Genomic DNA, 17,345 nt, shown 5'->3' with positions numbered 1-17,345 from the left:
GGATCTTCCCAGACCAGGGCTCGAACCCGTGTCCCCTGCATTGGCAGGCAGATTCTTAACCACTGCGCCACCAGGGAAGCCCTAGCCTAGATTTTAAAGATAACTTTCTGGAAAAAAAAAATGTAACTAAGAGCATTGCCACAAAATTTAAAAAGCAACTAAGAGAAAAGAAAAAAACAAATGCTCAAAAGCAAAGAGTACCCTTGACAATGGCTGCTCTGGCCACCTCATTGTCATATTGTCCAAAATGAAGAAGAAGAAGAAGAAGAAGAGAAGAAGAAGGAGAAGAGGAAGGACCAGGAGAAGTTGTTTTTAACTGACCAAGAATTGAGTAAACCTATTCTGCTTCAACTATGTCAAATCAAGGACTTTACTTTCCATATGATCTTAACTAGTAGTCAGCACACTTTTTCTGTAAAGTGTCAGAGAGTAAACATTTTGGGCTTGGAGCGTCACATGGTCTGTTCACTACTCAGCACTGCAGTGGGAGCCCCATAGCAGCCTGGCATAATATGCAAACAAATGGGAGAAGCTATGTTCCAATAAAACTTCATTTATGCTGAAATTTGAATTTCATATAATTTTCATGTGTCATAAAAGAGTATTCTTCTGATTTTTTCCAACATTTAAAAATGGAGAAACCATTCTTAGTTCTGCACAAAAACAGGCCTTATGTGGGATTTGGTTCAAAGGCTGTAGGTTGCTAACTCCTGATCTAGGCCTATTCTGCCTCTTAAGTCTCTTCAGGAGAGATCCTATTAGACTGAGGTAGATGGGGGCTCCCCAGGTCTGTGGGAGGGGTCTGTGTCCCAAATCCTTTCTTCCAGATATTCTGAGCTCCTGTGCCATCGGGCTCTGACAATCAGATCCCCTTTCCAGTGTCACTTGAACTCTTTTGCTAGGATTCTCTCTTGCTCAATGATTACTGTTCCCAAGAATAGATAAAACATAACAGAACACACATTTAAGGGTAGCTTAAAAGGCAGCTTTAAAATCTGGACCTCAGAAGGGTTTCCCAACACCAGGTCTCTCAAGGGGTCTCTAGTTGCTCTACACTGGGTATTGCCAACTGCATCTTACACAGGGTGAGGATGTTGGCCCTGAAAATGGGCTTGGAGAGGTTAGGCTGAGAGAAGTCTTTTCTCCTGACCAAGAGAATTGAGGAAAGAAAGCCCCCTGCCCTCTTTATCAGGGATTTCATGTGGTTGGAATGAAAGACTGCTTTAGGGCACTTTGGGAATAGATATTTATCTGCTCGGGCAGTCCTCCAAATGAGATGCCAGAAAACACACCTTGAATGTCAGAGAATGGAGTTCCCTACAGAGAAAGCTTTGCAGATCTTATGAAATTCCAACCAAGCCCTGGAGATTCAGCCCTGCGACTTAGAGCAGAAATAGTCCCAATCTTGGGGGGGGGTCTGAGCTAGTAGCAGCCTTCACTGTACCCCTAAGGCCAAACTAGAGAAAGAAGAGAGGATTTTGCCTTGTCTGGGGGGTGAGACCACCAATGACAAGGAGGTTCTGGATAGGGAGTGAGTGAAAGGGGCTTCCAAGATATTGTGGGTCTGGAGAGGGGACAAATACAGAGGCAAGGCCCAGAAAACATTAGTCATAGGGCTTCCTCCTAGCCAGAGAGAGCACAGGTTTACTGGGAGTTGCTTCTAGAGTACCAAATTCCTGTGCCTTAGGGTGGAGCTCAAGGCCACATTCTCTCTCTATCTGCAGGCTAGAACACTTGTACCTCTGGTGTAGATGGAAAGAGGGCAGGAGCAAGGAGAAGGAAGGTCAAGGTAAGCCCCACGTATTAGGGTGAACTGAAGTATCGTGCCGGGTGGGACTGGGCCTTACAATGAAGCAGTTACCTTCAGGCTCTGATGTTGATCCGATCATCCCTGTGCCGTTCTCTGCCCAGTTCTGCCAGAAGTTAGGGGATTTTGTTTAGTTGGTCGATTTGGTGTTGTCTAGTTGTTGCAGCCATAAAAATGTTTAAAGCCTCAAAGGCAAGCCAAACTGTGCAGTCCTTTTTCCATGCAAAAGCCTGGCAGGTAATTGGGGCTGGGAGTTCATTGTTCTGACAAGAACCAATTACCAACAGTTAGCAGAGGGCAGGCAGAAACCCAGAGGGAAAAGGGTCCCCTCTCCCTTGAAGACTGAGAAACTGAATTCAGGAGCAGAGGAAGAATTTAGCCTAGTAAGGGTTCCTAACAAGTTGTCAGGAAGCAAAGATGAGACCCCATGAGATAGTAAATAAATATTATGCTGTTCATTTTGCAGAAAATGAAACAGACCTAGGGGTCAAGCAACAGGATTGAATAAGCAAAGGGAGAGAAAAAAAAAGAAGAAATTACAGTCCTTAGAGTAAAATGTAACAATGAAACAGAGCAAAACAGCAAAGAAGAAGAAAAATAATTAATGAGATGACAAAAGTTAGATCAAACCTGTGTGACAATAAACGTGGGTGTGATAAGTTCATCCATGAAAGAACAAGATTTCCAGAATGCCTCAAATACAAAATCCCACAATATGTTGTGTGAAAGAAACACAGCTAAAAGAAATTGAATTTTAAAAGTTACAGTTTAGAAGGCAGGTAAACAGACACCATGAAAATGCTATTAAGAAAAGAGCAAGGTTATAGATGAATATCTGACGATATTTGTGCAAATCTTAGAGTGGCTTGAAATAATTTGCCAGAAGTAGAATTTCTGGGCCAAAAGTAAGTGTACTTTAAATTTTGTATGACATACTGCCTTCAGAATTGCTAAGTTGTAGAAGTAATTTATATTGGCACCAATAATGTATAAGAATACACCATTGCTAACCTTGGAAATTATCAATCTTCTTCAATTTGTTAATTAATATGAGTAAAAAGAAAAAGCATTTGTTTTCCTTTGAATTTTCCTGACTGAAAATGAGGCTCAGAATCTTTATGTATATATTGGCATCTGTTATTTCTTCTGTGACTAACCTGTTCTATATTTGTCTAGTTTTTATGGATTTGTAGCTGAAATATATGGAAAGTAATTATTTACCTTTCATATGCAAATATTTCCAAGATTATAAAATTATCCTCATTTTTTGGTAATAATTTTATACCTTTGTTTGTTTTCAGATTTATCTCTTTAACCTTCTGGAATTTATTTTTGTATATGGTATACATAAGAGTTTAAATTTATGTTTTCTTTACAGATTCCAAGTGCCCTAACTCTTTGTTTTGAGTGTTTGTTCCTTTTTCCACTGATCTGAAATGCCACCTTGAGGATATTCTAAATGTACGTAGGTTCCTTAATGGAATCTCCAGACTGTCTCCTTGATCCATTGTATTTTCCTACACTAATACATGCTGTTTTATTTTTATTTTTTGGCTGCACTGCATGGCAAGTGGGATCTTAGTTCCCCGACCAGGGATCAAACCCATGCCCCCTGCAGCGGAAGCATGGAGTCTTAACCACTGGACCACCAGAGAAGTCCCAATACATGCTGTTTTAAAGTTTGTAAATGCTGTATCTTTTTTGTTTTAATTAATTTATTAATTCATTTATTTTTGGCTATGTTGGGTCTTCGTTGATGTGAGTGGGCTTTCTCTAGTTGTGGCGAGTGGGGGCTACTCTTCGTTGCGGTGCACGGGCTTCTCATTGCAGTGGCTTCTCTTGTTGCGGAGCACGGGCTCTAGGCAGGAGGGCTTCAGTAGTTGCAGCACGTGGGCTCAGTAGTTGTGGCTCGTGGGTTCTAGAGCACAGGTTCAGTAGTTGTGGCACATGGGCTTAGTTCCTCCTCAGCATGTGGGACCTTCCCAGACTAGGGCTTGAATCTGTGTCGCCTGCATTGGCAGGCAGATTCTTTTTTTTTTTTTTAATTTTATTTATTGATTTATTTGGCCGCACTGCACGGCATGTGAGATATTAGTTCTCTGACCAGGGATCGAACCCGCACCCCCTTCAGTAGAAGCTCGGAGCCTTAACCACTGCACCACCAAGGAAGTTCCTGTAAGTGCTATATCTTAATAGATAGTAAGGGAAAGAGGATATATATATATATACACATATTTTTCCTTTTTCCAAAATTATCTCATATATTATTACCTACTACAGATAAGCACTGGAATTCTTTAGTTACATTAAAAAATTCTTTAGGCACATCAATTAGTATTACATTAAACATTGTTTGGGGGACAGTGACATCTTTACATATTGAGTTTTCCTGTTCAAGAGCATGGTTTTTTGTTTTCTTTTTTAATGACATTTGGTAAGATTTTATGGATTGTTATAAAAATATTTATATATAACATGGAGCTTGACTTTTCCTTGTTAAATTTATAGCTAGTAATTTTATAGATTTTATTAGTATTGAAAATGGGATATTTTTAATTTATATTTTCTATTGATTATTGATTCTATAAAAGAAAGCCATGAATTTTTGTATCTGATCATGATCATATTACTGAACTATCTCATTAGTTTTAATACTTCTTTAGATGATTCTCTTGTATTTTTTAGAGGATAATATTGCCCACCTGCAAAATGACAAATCTCTCTTTTTTCAATATTTATACCTCTTGCTTATTATTCTTACTGACTAGTTAACTCCAGTTCAATGTTGAAAAGTATAGGTAATAGTGTAAAATTTTGCCTTGTTCCTGTCTTTAATGGGAATGCTTTTTTAAAAAATTAATTAACTTATTTATTATTTATTTTTGGCTGTGTTGGGTCCTCATTGCTGTGCATGGGCTTTCTTAGTTGCGGCGAGCTACTCTTCATTGTGGTGTGCGGGCTTCTCATTGCCGTGGCTTCTCTTGTTGTGGAGCATGGGCTCTAGTGTGCAGGCTTCAGTAGCTGTGGCTTGTGGGCTCTAGAGCGCAGGCTCAGTAGTTGTGGCACACGGACTTAGTTGCTCCGCAGCATGTGGGGTCTTCCCAGACCAGGGCTCGAACCTGTGTCCCTGACACTGGCAGGCAGATTCTTAACCATTGCACCACCAGGGAAGCCCAATGGGAATGCTTTTAAAGCATTGTTGTTGGTTCCCTGTAAAAACATTTTCTTAAATTAAGGAATGTTTTTTCCTATTCCTAGCTCAGTAATAAATAGTTTTGTTGATACTTATTGTTTTATTTAGTTTTAATAAGAAATAAGTGATACATTTTAACAAACGTTTTTCAGCATATGCTTTGTTCTCTTGCTTTTTTAATATATTCAATTATATTAACAGATTTTTTTTTTTTTTTCGTTTGCAGCAGGCGGGCTCCTTAGTTGCGGCGTGCATGTGGGATCTAGTTCCCTGACCAGGGATCAAACCCGGGTCTCCTGCATTGGGAGCACAGAGTCTTATCCACTGAGCCACCAGGGAAGTCCCACATTAAGAGATTTTTCTAATGATGAATGATCCTTGAATAACTAGAATAAGCCCTATTTTTCCATGATATACGATCTTTTCACACCTTACTGAATTCAACCTGATAATAGTTTAAGACTTTATTGAGAACTGTGAAAGTTCTGAGATTTTTTTTTCCTTGCTTGCAAGCTAACAAGTTAACCCAATATAGTATCATATAAGCTTACAGAATACACGAGACTCTTGGGTCAAAAACAAAGGATTTTATTACACACAACACAGCAAGCGGCATAAGCATCAAGTTTCCATTGGTTTCCCTTGCTCCATAAATCCCACAGGGGCAACACAGGTAGTTGCTACACACCCAGCAGGCTTGCATCACAGTTCAGAACTCCAAGGTTAGGAACCTGAATCTTTTATAAAGAGAAGTAAGCAAAGGCACTGGAGGGAGACATCATTTTTATCATACAGTAAGCAATCTTCTCTCTATTCCAGGTGGAGGTTCTATCACTGTCTTCCAAGGTTGTTGACTATACAAACATCCTTGAAATTATAGCCTGGAACAAAAGGGCAGTTAGTACCTCTGTTTGCAAGATGTGTGGAAACACAAGAGTCCCACAGACTCTGTCTCTTGACAGACTTTTGTGTATATTGGCATTCATTTGTAAGTGAAATTTGTCTATACTTTTCTTCGGAGAGCTAACCAGTTTGAGAGTTATTGGGATTTTGTAAGTAGCAACAGACACTGCAGAAATACAAAGGATCATGAGAGATTACTACAAGCAGCTCTATGCCAATTAAATGGACAACCTGGAAGAAATGGACAAATTCTTAGAAAAGCACAACCTTCTGAGATTGAACCAGGAAGAAATAGAAAATATAAACAGACCAATCACAAGCACTGAAATTGAGACTGTGATTAAAAATCTTCCAACAAACAAAAACCCAGGACCAGATGGCTTCACAGGCGAATTCTATCAAACATTTAGAGACGAGCTAACACCTATCCTTCTCAAACTCTTCCAAAATACAGCAGAGGGAGGAACACTCCCAAACTCATTCTACGAGGCCACCATCACCCTGATACCAAAACCAGACAACAATGTCACAAAAAAAGAAAACTACAGGCCAATATCACTGAAGAACATAGATGCAAAAATCCTCAACAAAATACCAGCAAACAGAATCCAACAGCACATTAAAAGGATCATACACCATGATCAAGTGGGGTTTATCCCGGGAATGCAAGGATTCTTCAATATACGCAAATCAATCAATGTGATACACTGTATTAAAAAATTGAAGGAGAAAAACCATATGATCATCTCAATAGATGCAGAAAAAGCTTTTGACAAAATCAACACCTATTTATGATAAAAACCCTCCAGAAAGTAGGCATAGAGGGAACTTACCTCAACATAATAAAGGACATATATGACAAACCCATAGCCAACATCATTCTCAATGGTGAAAAACTGAAACCATTTCCTCTAAGATCAGGAACAAGACAAGGTTGTCCACTCTCACCACTATTATTCAACATAGTTTTGGAAGTTTTAGCCACAGCAATCAGAGAAGAAAAAGAAATAAAAGGAATCCAAATCAGAAAAGAAGAAGTAAAGCTGTCACTGTTTTCAGATGACATGATAGTATACATAGAGAATCCTAAAGATGCTACCAGAAAACTACTAGAGCTAATCAATGAATTTGGTGAAGTAGCAGGATACAAAATTAATGCACATAAACCTCTTGCATTCCTAGACACTAATGATGAAAAATCTGAAAGAGAATTTAAAGAAAAACTCCCACTTACCACTGCAACAAAAAGAATAAAATACCTAGGAATAAACCTACCTAAGGAGACAAAAAACCTGAATGCAGAAAAGTGTAAGACACTGATGAAAGAAATTCAAGATGATACAAACAGATGGAGAGATATACCATGTTCTTGGATTGGAAGAATCAACATTGAGAAAATGACGATACTACTCAAAGCAATATACAGATTCAATGCAATCCCTATCAAACTACCACTGGCATTTTTCACAGAACTAGAACAAAAAATTTCACAATTTGTGTAGAAACACAAAAGACCCTGAATAACCAAAGCAATCTTGAGAAAGAAAAAAAGAGCTGGAGGAATCAGGCTCCCAGACTTCAGACTATACTACAAAGCTACAGTAATCAAGACAGTATGGTACTGGCACAAAAACAGAAATATAGATCAATGGAACAGGATAGAAAGCCCAGAGATAAACCCACGCACATATGGTCACCTTATTTTTGATAAAGGAGGCAAGAATATACAACGGAGAAAAGACAGCCTCTTCAATAAGTGGTGCTGGGAAAGCTGGACAGCTACATGAAAAAGAGTGAAATTAGAACACTCCCTAACACCATACACAAAAATAAACTCAAAATGGATTAAAGACCTAAATGTAAGGCCGGACACTATAAAACTCTTAGAGGAAAACATAGGCAGAACACTCTATGACATAAATCACAGCAAGATTCTTTTTGACCCACCTCTTACAGAAATGGAAATAAAAACAAAAATAAACAAATGGGACCTAATGAAACTTAAAAGCTCTTGCACAGCAAGGGAAAACATAAGACGAAAAGACAACCCTCAGAATGGGAGAAAATATTTGCAAACGAAGCAACTGACAAAGGATTACTCTCCAAAATTTACAAGCAGCTCATGCAGCTCAATATCAAAAAACAAACAACCCAATCCCAAAATGGGTAGAATACCTAAATAAACATTTCTCCAAAGAAGATATACAGATTGCCAACAAACACATGAAAGGATACTCAACATCACTAATCATTAGAGAAATGCAAATCAAATCTACCATGAGGTATCACCTCACACCAGTCAGAATGGCCATCATTAAAAATTCTACAAACAGGGCTTCCCTGGTGGCGCAGTGGTTAAAAATCCACCTGCCAATGCAGGGGATACGGGTTCAAGCCCTGGTCTGGGAAGATCCCACATGCCGCGGAGCAACTAAGCCCGAGCTCCACAACTACTGAGCCTGTGCTCTAGAGCCTGTGATCCATAACTACTGAGCCCGTGTGCCACAACTACTGAAGCCCACACACCTAGAGCTCATGCTCTGCAACAAGAGAAGCCAGCACAAGGAGAAGCCCGTGCACTGCAATGAAGAGTAGCCCCAGCTCGCCACAACTAGAGAAAGCCCGTGTGCAGCAATGAAGACCCAATACAGCCAAAGATAAATAAATAAATTAATTAATTAATTAATTTTAAAAAACCTACAAACAATAAATGCTGGATAGGGTGTGGAGAAAAGGGAACCCTCTTGCACTGTTGGTGGGAATGTAAATTGATACAACCACTATGGAGAACAGTATGGAGGTTCCTTAAAAAACTAAAAATAGAACTTCCATGTGACCTAGCAATCCCACTACTGGGCATATTCCCTGAGAAAACCATAGTTCAAAAAGAGTCATGTACCAAAATGTTCATTGCAGCTCTATTTACAATAGCCAGGACATGGAAGCAACCTAAGTGTCCATCGACAGATGAATGGATAAAGAAGATGTGGCACATATATACAATGGAATATTACTCAGCCATAAAAAGAAATGAAATGGAGGTATTTGTAATGAGGTGGATGGAGTTAGAGTCTGTCATACAGAGTGAAGTAAGTCAGAAAGAGAAAAACATATACAGTATGCTAACACATATATATGGAATCTAAGGAAAAAAAAAAAAAAGGCCATGAAGAACCTAGTGGCAAGATGGGAATAAAGACACAGACCTACTAGAGAATGGACTTGAGGATATGGGGAGGGGTAGGGGTGAGATGTGACAGGGTGAGAGAGTGTCATGGACATATATACACTACCAAATGTAAAATAGATAGCTAGTGGGAAGCAGCCGCATAGCACAGGGAGATCAGTTCAGTGCTTTGTGACCACCTAGAGGGATGGGATAGGGAGGGTGGGAGGGAGGGAGATGCAAGAGGGAAGAGATATGGGAACATATGTATATGTATAACTGATTCACTTTGTTATAAAGCAGAAACTAACACACCATTGTAAAGCAATTATACTCCAATAAAGATGTTAAAAAAAAAAAGAGGTATTGGGATTTTGCTGGCTTCATAGAACAAATTAATAAATTTTCATACTTGTCCATGTTTAAAAGTGGCATTGGGGTAATACTGTCTTTGAAACATTGGTAGAGCTTACTCATAAATCTGTCTTGGCCTAGTGCCTTTTTTAGGTGTAGATTTTTTACTACTATTCAAATTTCTTCTGTAGTTCTTAATCTGTTCAGAGCTTCTACATCTTATGTGTCAGTTTTATTAGTTGATAGACAGTATCCTTAGAAATGTTTCCATTTCATCTAGATTTAATTATTTACTGTTATATAGTGTTCAATATACAGACATTTACTAATTTGTGGGGTTTTTGTTTTTGTTTTTTACATTTCGCTGAAAACTTTTTTTTTTTTGCTGAAAACTTTTTATTGACCTTTTGGATAGAAACGAGAACTTATTTGCCAGGAAAGATGATCCCATCATACTTCTGCTGGAACCAGTGCATGGCCTCCTCTTTGCTGATTCTGTGTTTGGCCCTAATGCAGCCTGTCCTGTGCTTCTCATATGCAATGTTGAAAACTGGCCTACCCAGCACCATGTAGAAGTCCAGCTCGTAGATACCAATTCTTGGGTCATATGTGATCCCCAATCGATGTGTTCTTGGATCCCAAAACCAGTTTCTAATATCTGAGAAGTTATTTTTTCTTAACACATATTCTCCACACCTTTACACATTTTTCCAGGATTTCTTCTGCCTTGGCCCCATGGACTGTGCAGTGAACAATCTTTTCATTTCTCCTGATGCCAAAGGATCTGACAGTGTATCAGGCTTTGTAGAACACAGGGGTCTGGCCTGTGAGCTGCGCCAGCACCTTGTCTGCTGGGGTCAGTCTGTCTCGACTTTCCCCCACACAGATGTTGAGGCAGAGCTTGCAGATGCAAAGTTCCCTTATGGGGTTCTCCTTTTCACCTTGATCCTATGCCATGATGTTAGAGGTGCTCAGAAGCAACCCTTCATCAAGTGACGATGAAAGAGAGAATGAGAGAAGTGGGCCTTGTGAAGTGGGCTTCTCATGAAGACACAAGAAGCTACGCAGGTGGGAGCACATATTTTGTGAGTGTGAACAACTTGGCCCCAAGGAAAGTTGATTGAGAAGAAAAAAACAAACAACCTAGCCCTGATTTACAGATGGGCATGCACAATACTGCAGCATCAACCAGAGGTGTCTGACTTCAGCCTTACATCTCCGTGCCTTGAAAGACAGTAGAGAAAGGAAATTCTCCCAGAAGACAAAACTTCAAGAAATACATCTCACCGTCCACTTTGCCTCAAGAAGACTTTCTGGTCCAAGGTGAAGACCTTATTGATTCCTGAGCATGATGTTTATTAAACACTCAATATGTCTCAGACACATATCTGTCACTAAGTACACTGGATAAACAAGTCAGACGACATCTTCATTCACGGAGTTTATATTCTCTCGAGAAGACCAGGAACGCCAAGCTTGTTTGACCACAGCCATCAAGCACCAAATTCACCATTAGCTTTGGAAACCCTGAATCTTTAATAATAAAATGATACCTCCAGGGCACGTGGTTTCTAGCTGGTTACATGGTATCTCTTCCATCATGGAGGAAGGATAAATCTGTCTTTGCTTAAATAGACTTTTTCTAGAAATGGATTTGTGTTCTTGCCTATCATGCCTCTACTGGGAACACCATCCAAGCACCTTACTGAATATCATTCACTATGACGGTAAACCATACACTATCACCTCCTACAAAGAAACTCACTTCATAATAAAGTAAACAAATGAGATGACACCCAAAGGAGTCATTGGTCTCCATGTACTCCATCATCCAGAAAGAGCCGCTCTTGAATGGCTATTAAAAAGTCAGCCATTTGACTGACTCTTGAACGGCTATTCAAACAGCCATTTGCTGTGAACAAGCAAAGTAAGGGTGCTCTTTCTCCCAAGCAGAAGTACATTAGCCAGATAATGAAGAGGTAGAGCTTGGGAGTCACACCTCTCATACGACACCCAGTGAAAGACGCAACAATTTTTTCCTTCCTATTCCCAAAAGATCTGGGCTCTGCTGATTTAGAAGGAAGGGTCGCTCATGTCATAGGAGCACAATAATGATTGTGATGGAACTGGGAGCTGAAACAGTCACTTGTTCATTTTGAGATCTCAGTGAAGGAAGAAAGGAAAGTAGGAGGGAGGAACAGAGGAAGGAGGAGAGGGAGGGGGAAAAAGGGAGGAATGGGGGAAGGATGGCACAGATGGAGGGAGAGAGGGAGGAGGAGAGGAGAAGAGGCAATCAAAAGGAAATTGCCCTGTTGCTAGTGGGTAAAATTTGATGAGAAACAGAATACCCAGTCTCAAGGTAGCTCTCTACAAAATACTTATCAATTTTCTTACTAATTCGTAAGTAAAATTACTTATAAATTAACTTTGTAGTGAAGAAACCTGAAAATACCATCTATATTAGTCAGTTAAGGCTGCTACAAAAAAATACCATAGATGGGTGGCTTAAACAACAGAAATTTATTTTCTCACAGTTCTGGAAGCTGCAAGTCCCAGATCAGGGTGCCAACCTTGTCAATTTCTGGTGATAGCTGTCTTTCTGGCTTGCAGATAGCCGCCTTCTTGCTGTGGCCTCACATGGTAGAGAGAACAAGCTCTCTGGATGTCTCTTCTTATAAGGGCACTGATCCTAAGCCTCATCTAAACCTAATTCTCTTCCGAAGGCCTATCTCCAAATAGCATCACACCGGGGATTAGGGCTTCAACATAAAATTTGGGGAGGGACACAATTCAGTCTATAGCATCATCTTAACTAAGTGAAAAAAAGTTATCATCACCAATAATAGGACCAATCAATACCATTTGCCTCTGAATCTGATGCACTAAGGGGAACAGAACCAAATCTGTGATATTTCTGCCAGAAAAAAAAAAAAAAAGTAATAACCTGAATCTAATCATGAGGAAAACATAAGACAGATTCAAATTGAAAAACACTCTGAAAAATAACTGGCCAGTACTCCTCAAAAATGACAAAGTCTTGAAAGATATGGAAAAACTGAAGAACTGTTCCAAATTGATGAAAACTTAAGAGACACAACAACTAAATATGTGTGATCCTGGATTTGATCCTGGACCAGAAAGGAAACAGCTTTTATAAAGGATATTATTGAGACAATTAGCAAAATTTGGAAAGGGTCTGTGGATTAGCTGTAGTATTTTTTTTTAATTATTTATTTATTTTTGGCTGCATTGGGTCTTCGTTGCTGCGCACGGGCTTTTCTCTAGTTGCTGCGAGCGGGGGCTACTCTTTGTTGTGGTGCACAGGCTTCTCGTTGCGTTGGCTTCTCTTGTTGCGGAGCACGGGCTCTAGGCGCACAGACTTCAGTAGTTGTGGCACGCGGGCTCAGTAGTTGTGGCTCGCAGGCTCTAGAGTGCAGGCTCAGTAGTTGTGGCGCATGGGCTTAGTTGCTCCGCGGCATGTGGGATCTTCCTGGACCAGGGCACAAACCCATGTCCCCTGCATTGGCAGGCGGATTCTTAATCACTGAGCCAACAAGGGAGTCCCTAGCTGTAGTATTTTATCAATGTTAATTTCCTGAGTTTTGTGGTTGTGCTCTGATTATGTAACAGAGTAGCTTTATTTTGGGAAAATATACATACTAAAGTATTCACGGGTAATGGGATATCTGGGTGAAGAAAGAGTATATGGGAGTCTTTTGTACTGTTGTTGCAACTTTTCTGTAGGTATAAAATTATTTCAAAATAAAAAGTTAAAAACAAGCAAAAAGATGAACTGAAACCAATTAGAGAGTAGTAAGCAAGTACAAAGGTGGAACTTGACCAGAGGGCAAATATTGAAATTGTCATGGTATATTACAAAGGCACACAAATACAGCAGGCAACAGGGTGGGGAGGCTGAATGCTGGGAGTCCCAGCGTAAACTGGGACCCTCAAAAAGGGCTAAAATGCTCACATGTTGATAGCACCCCCGCCTGATAGCAGAAGCTTATATAAATCCTCTTTCCCAGAGATTAAGGTTAACCATATATTAATTCACAATCAAGGCAAGTGACACAGAGAGACAAGTCATAATGAGTGAGAGTAAGCTGAAACAATCAAAAGATTTAGACTTGAAAAGACTTCCGATATTGGAATTATCAGATCCAGAATATAAAATATGTACAACGTGTTTACAACATAAAAGATGGATTGTAAAGCTAAGCAATCCATCAGACACTATCTGAAATGCTAAGGCAGATTTGGAAAAGAAACAAATCAAACTTTTTTTTTTTTAAAGACTGGTTATTTTCGTTGAGTTAGTCTCAGGGTCCTTTTTTTTAAAAAATATTTATTTATTTATTTGGTTGCGCTGGGTCTTAGTTGTGGTACACGGGATCTTCCTTGCAGCATGCGGGCTCAGTTGCAGCATGCAGTCTCTTAGTTGCAGCATGCGGGCTCTTAGTTGCCGATTGTGGGCTCTTAGTTTTGGCATGCAGGATCTAGTTCCCTGACCAGGGATCGAACCCAGGCCCCCTGCATTGGGAGCGTGGAGTCTTAACCACTGGACAACCAGGGAAGTCCCCAAATCGAACTTTCTGGAATGAAAAATGTTATTGTTCAAATTTAAAGGTCAATAGTGGAAAAGTTAAACAAAGCCTAGGGAGAAATGAAGAGGGAATGAGTGACCTGGGAGGTAGAGCAAATAACGTTATGGAGGATGCAACTTAGAGAGACAAGGTGATGAAACATGATAGAGAGAGAGGTTACATATGTAGAATGAGAAATGGGATATACATTTAATCATAGTCCCAGAAACAGAAAATCCTGAGGATGGAGGAGAAGCTATATTTAAAGAGATAATGGCTGTGCATTTTCCAAAATAGATAAAAGGCAAAAATCTACAGAAACAAGGAGGATAGCATACACCAAGCAGGGTAAGCAAAAACAAATCTATACCTATACATATTTTAGTGAAACTGTAGAACACCAAAGGCAAAGAGAACATGTTATTAGCAGCCAGAAAGAGAAGACAGATCCTCTCCAGAGGAATGACAATTATTCAGACAGCTGATAACAGAAACCAGAAGATACGCAAACTTCCCTGGTGGTCCAGTGGTTAAGACTACATGCTCCCAATGCAAGGGGCCCGGGTTCAATCCCTGGTCAGAGAACTAGATCCTGCATGCCACAATGAAGATCCTGCATGCCGCAACAAAGACTAATGTTATTTATTTATTTTTAAATAAATAATAAATATTTATTTATTTTTAAATAAATATTTGTTTTAAAAAGAAAGAAACCAAAAGATACAGAATAACATCTTTAAAGAGTTGAGGGAAACACATGCCAACCTAGATTTCTGTGTCCTGAAAGTATACTATCTTTCAAGAACTAGGGCAAAATGGAACATTTCTCTACAAGTAAAAATTGAAGGAGTATATGGCCAAGAGAACTTCACTAAAAGAACATCTGTATGATTTACTTCAGCAAAAAAGAAAATGTCTTTAAAGAAACGCAAGAAAAGATGGTGAGCATAGAAAGTGATTGACTTTTAGGTAAATCCAAACAAATATTTCCTTATAAAATAATAAGAATAGGGACAAGCATACTACTTCATAGATTTTTCAGTTTCATCACTGGAGAAAAGAGATCATGGAGCTGTATTTATTTTCTGTCAACCACCACCTCCCACACCAGAATGTATGCTTCATGAGAATAGTGTCTCTGTCTGGTTTGTTCACTGCTTATGTCCAGTGCCCAGAACAGTGCCTGGCACATAGAAGGACTCAATAAACATGGATCAACTAGATGAATTAACGTGTTGTTTGATTGCAAATTCATCCTCACTATTCTAGTAACTCTATCCTGTCAATTAGGGTGTCCCACCGAACTCCCAGCCCAGGAGTCAATCAGAAATTTTTCCCTGGGCTTCCCTGGTGGCGCAGTGGTTGAGAGTCTGCCTGCCAGTGCAGGGGACGCGGGTTCGAGCCCTGGTCTGGGAAGATCCCACGTGCCGCAGAGCAGCTGGGCCCGTGAGCCACAATTACTGAGCCTGCGCGTCTGGAGCCTGTGCTCCGCAACAAGAGAGGCCGCGACGGTGAGAGGCCCGCGCACCTCGATGAAGAGTGGCCCCCACTTGCTGCAACTAGAGAAAGCCCTCGCACAGAAACGAAGACTCAACACAGTCATAAATAAATAAATAAATAAATAAATAAATAAAAAGAACGTGAATTTCTTTTTTAAAAAAAAAAGAAATTTTTCCCTGAAATTTGAATCTTATGCAGAGTGACACAGATACCATACCTGGCTGCAGCTCCCTCCTCCCAATGATGGGGTCCAGAGGAGACCTGCTGCTGTGACCTTCAGAGCTAATATGATTCCCTCCCCAACAAGACACAGTTTTTCAGGTTTCCTTTGATTCTGTGAGTTACTGCATACCCTCCTAATAAATTCTTTTCTTGCCTAAGTTAGCTGGAATGTCTTGTGTATCACCAAGAAGTCCTCAGAGGATGCAGTGCTGTTGAGGAGAAGTCTGCTGACCATCTGATTTTCCTTCCTTAGTAGGTATTATCCTTGGATTTCTAGAGTTTTACCAGAATGTCCGTGTATAGGTCTTTTTCTTTTCCCCAAAAATCCTGCTTAGCATTGGGTGGGTCCTTTCCAGCTGAAGATTATCAATATCAATAAATTAATTGTTGGGACTTCCCTGGTGGTGCAATGATTAAGAATCTGCCTGCCAATGCAGGGGACATGGGTTCGAGCCCTGGTCCAGGAAGATCCCACATGCCACGGAGCAACTAAGCCTAGAGCCCACAAGCCACAACTACTGAGCCTGCATGCCACAACTACTGAAGCCCACACGCCTAGAGCCAGTGCTCCCCCACAAGAGAAGCCATCGCAATGAGAAGCCTGTGCACCGCAACCAAGAGTAGCCCCCGCTCACCACAACCAGAGAAAAGCCTGTGCACAGCAACGAAGACACAGTGCAGCCAAAAATAAATAAATTAATTAATTTTTAAAAATAAAATAAAAAAGAAATAATGAGAGATGATGAAAACTAAAAAGAGTCCAGTCTTTTTCTAACCTCTGGAAACTTTTCTTCTATTAGTTTATCTTCTGTTTTCTCCTTCTATTTTAAACCTTTGGTTGCCATTGTGTGTGGGAATTTCCTTTTCCCGTCTCCTTTTCTACCTTGTTAATACTGTCCAGTGGAAAGAAAATGTGTTTTCTATATTTGTGTCATAACTTTATGGAATTCTCTTACTATGTCTCTGTACTGCAGCCTGCATATGGCTCTTGTAAACATGGAAATCTAGTCATGCCATTCCTCTGCTTAAAACCCTTCAATGGCTTCCCAGTGTTCACAGAGCAGTGTTCAAAATCCTCCTCCTGGCTGGCAGTGTTGTATGAGATCCACCTGTTTCTCTGGCCCTCCTCCCTCTGCTTTCCCACTCTCCCCTCACACAAGACACTTGAGTCCCACTGATCTTCCCCCTGTACCTTCTCACCTTGGCACCTTACCCATACTCTGTCTTTTGTCTGGAATGACTTCTCCTTATCCATTTGGCCAGCCCAGTCACCCATGTTCTTCAATGACTGCCCAGACCTTGAGCTATTCCCTTGTATCTATCACAAAATATTTCCTTCTTGGAATTATAGTTATTTATGCAATTATTTGTTTAATGACTATTTTTATTAATGACTATGGCTTTATTTTGGGTACAAGATGATTATTGTTGGTAAAAGAATTATAGTAGAGGGCTTCCCTGGTTGTGCAGTGGTTGAGAATCCGCTTGCCAGTGCAAGGGGCATGGGTTCAAGCCCTGGTCTGGGAAGATCCCACATGCTGCAGAGCAACTAAGCCTGTGCACCACAACTACTGAGCCTGCGCTCTAGAGCCCTCGAGCCACAACTACTGAGCC

General features: G+C 40.2%; 1 pseudogene across 1 annotated transcript; it reads right to left on the bottom strand.

Annotated features, from left to right (window-relative positions):
• Positions 1-9,795: 9,795 nt before the first annotated feature.
• Positions 9,796-17,007, bottom strand: LOC309611761 (large ribosomal subunit protein uL5 pseudogene; annotated as a pseudogene). The gene is made up of 2 exons: positions 16,945-17,007; positions 9,796-10,371 (listed from the first exon to the last, which is right to left on the bottom strand). The product of its transcript is annotated as a large ribosomal subunit protein uL5 pseudogene (transcript).
• Positions 17,008-17,345: the final 338 nt, after the last annotated feature.

This window comes from Balaenoptera borealis, assembly GCF_965194805.1.
Source record: "Balaenoptera borealis genome assembly, chromosome: 15".
Taxonomy (NCBI): Eukaryota; Metazoa; Chordata; class Mammalia; order Artiodactyla; family Balaenopteridae; genus Balaenoptera; species Balaenoptera borealis.
The sequence above is the reverse complement of the archived record's forward strand: the minus strand, read 5'-3'. Positions and strand labels throughout refer to the sequence as shown.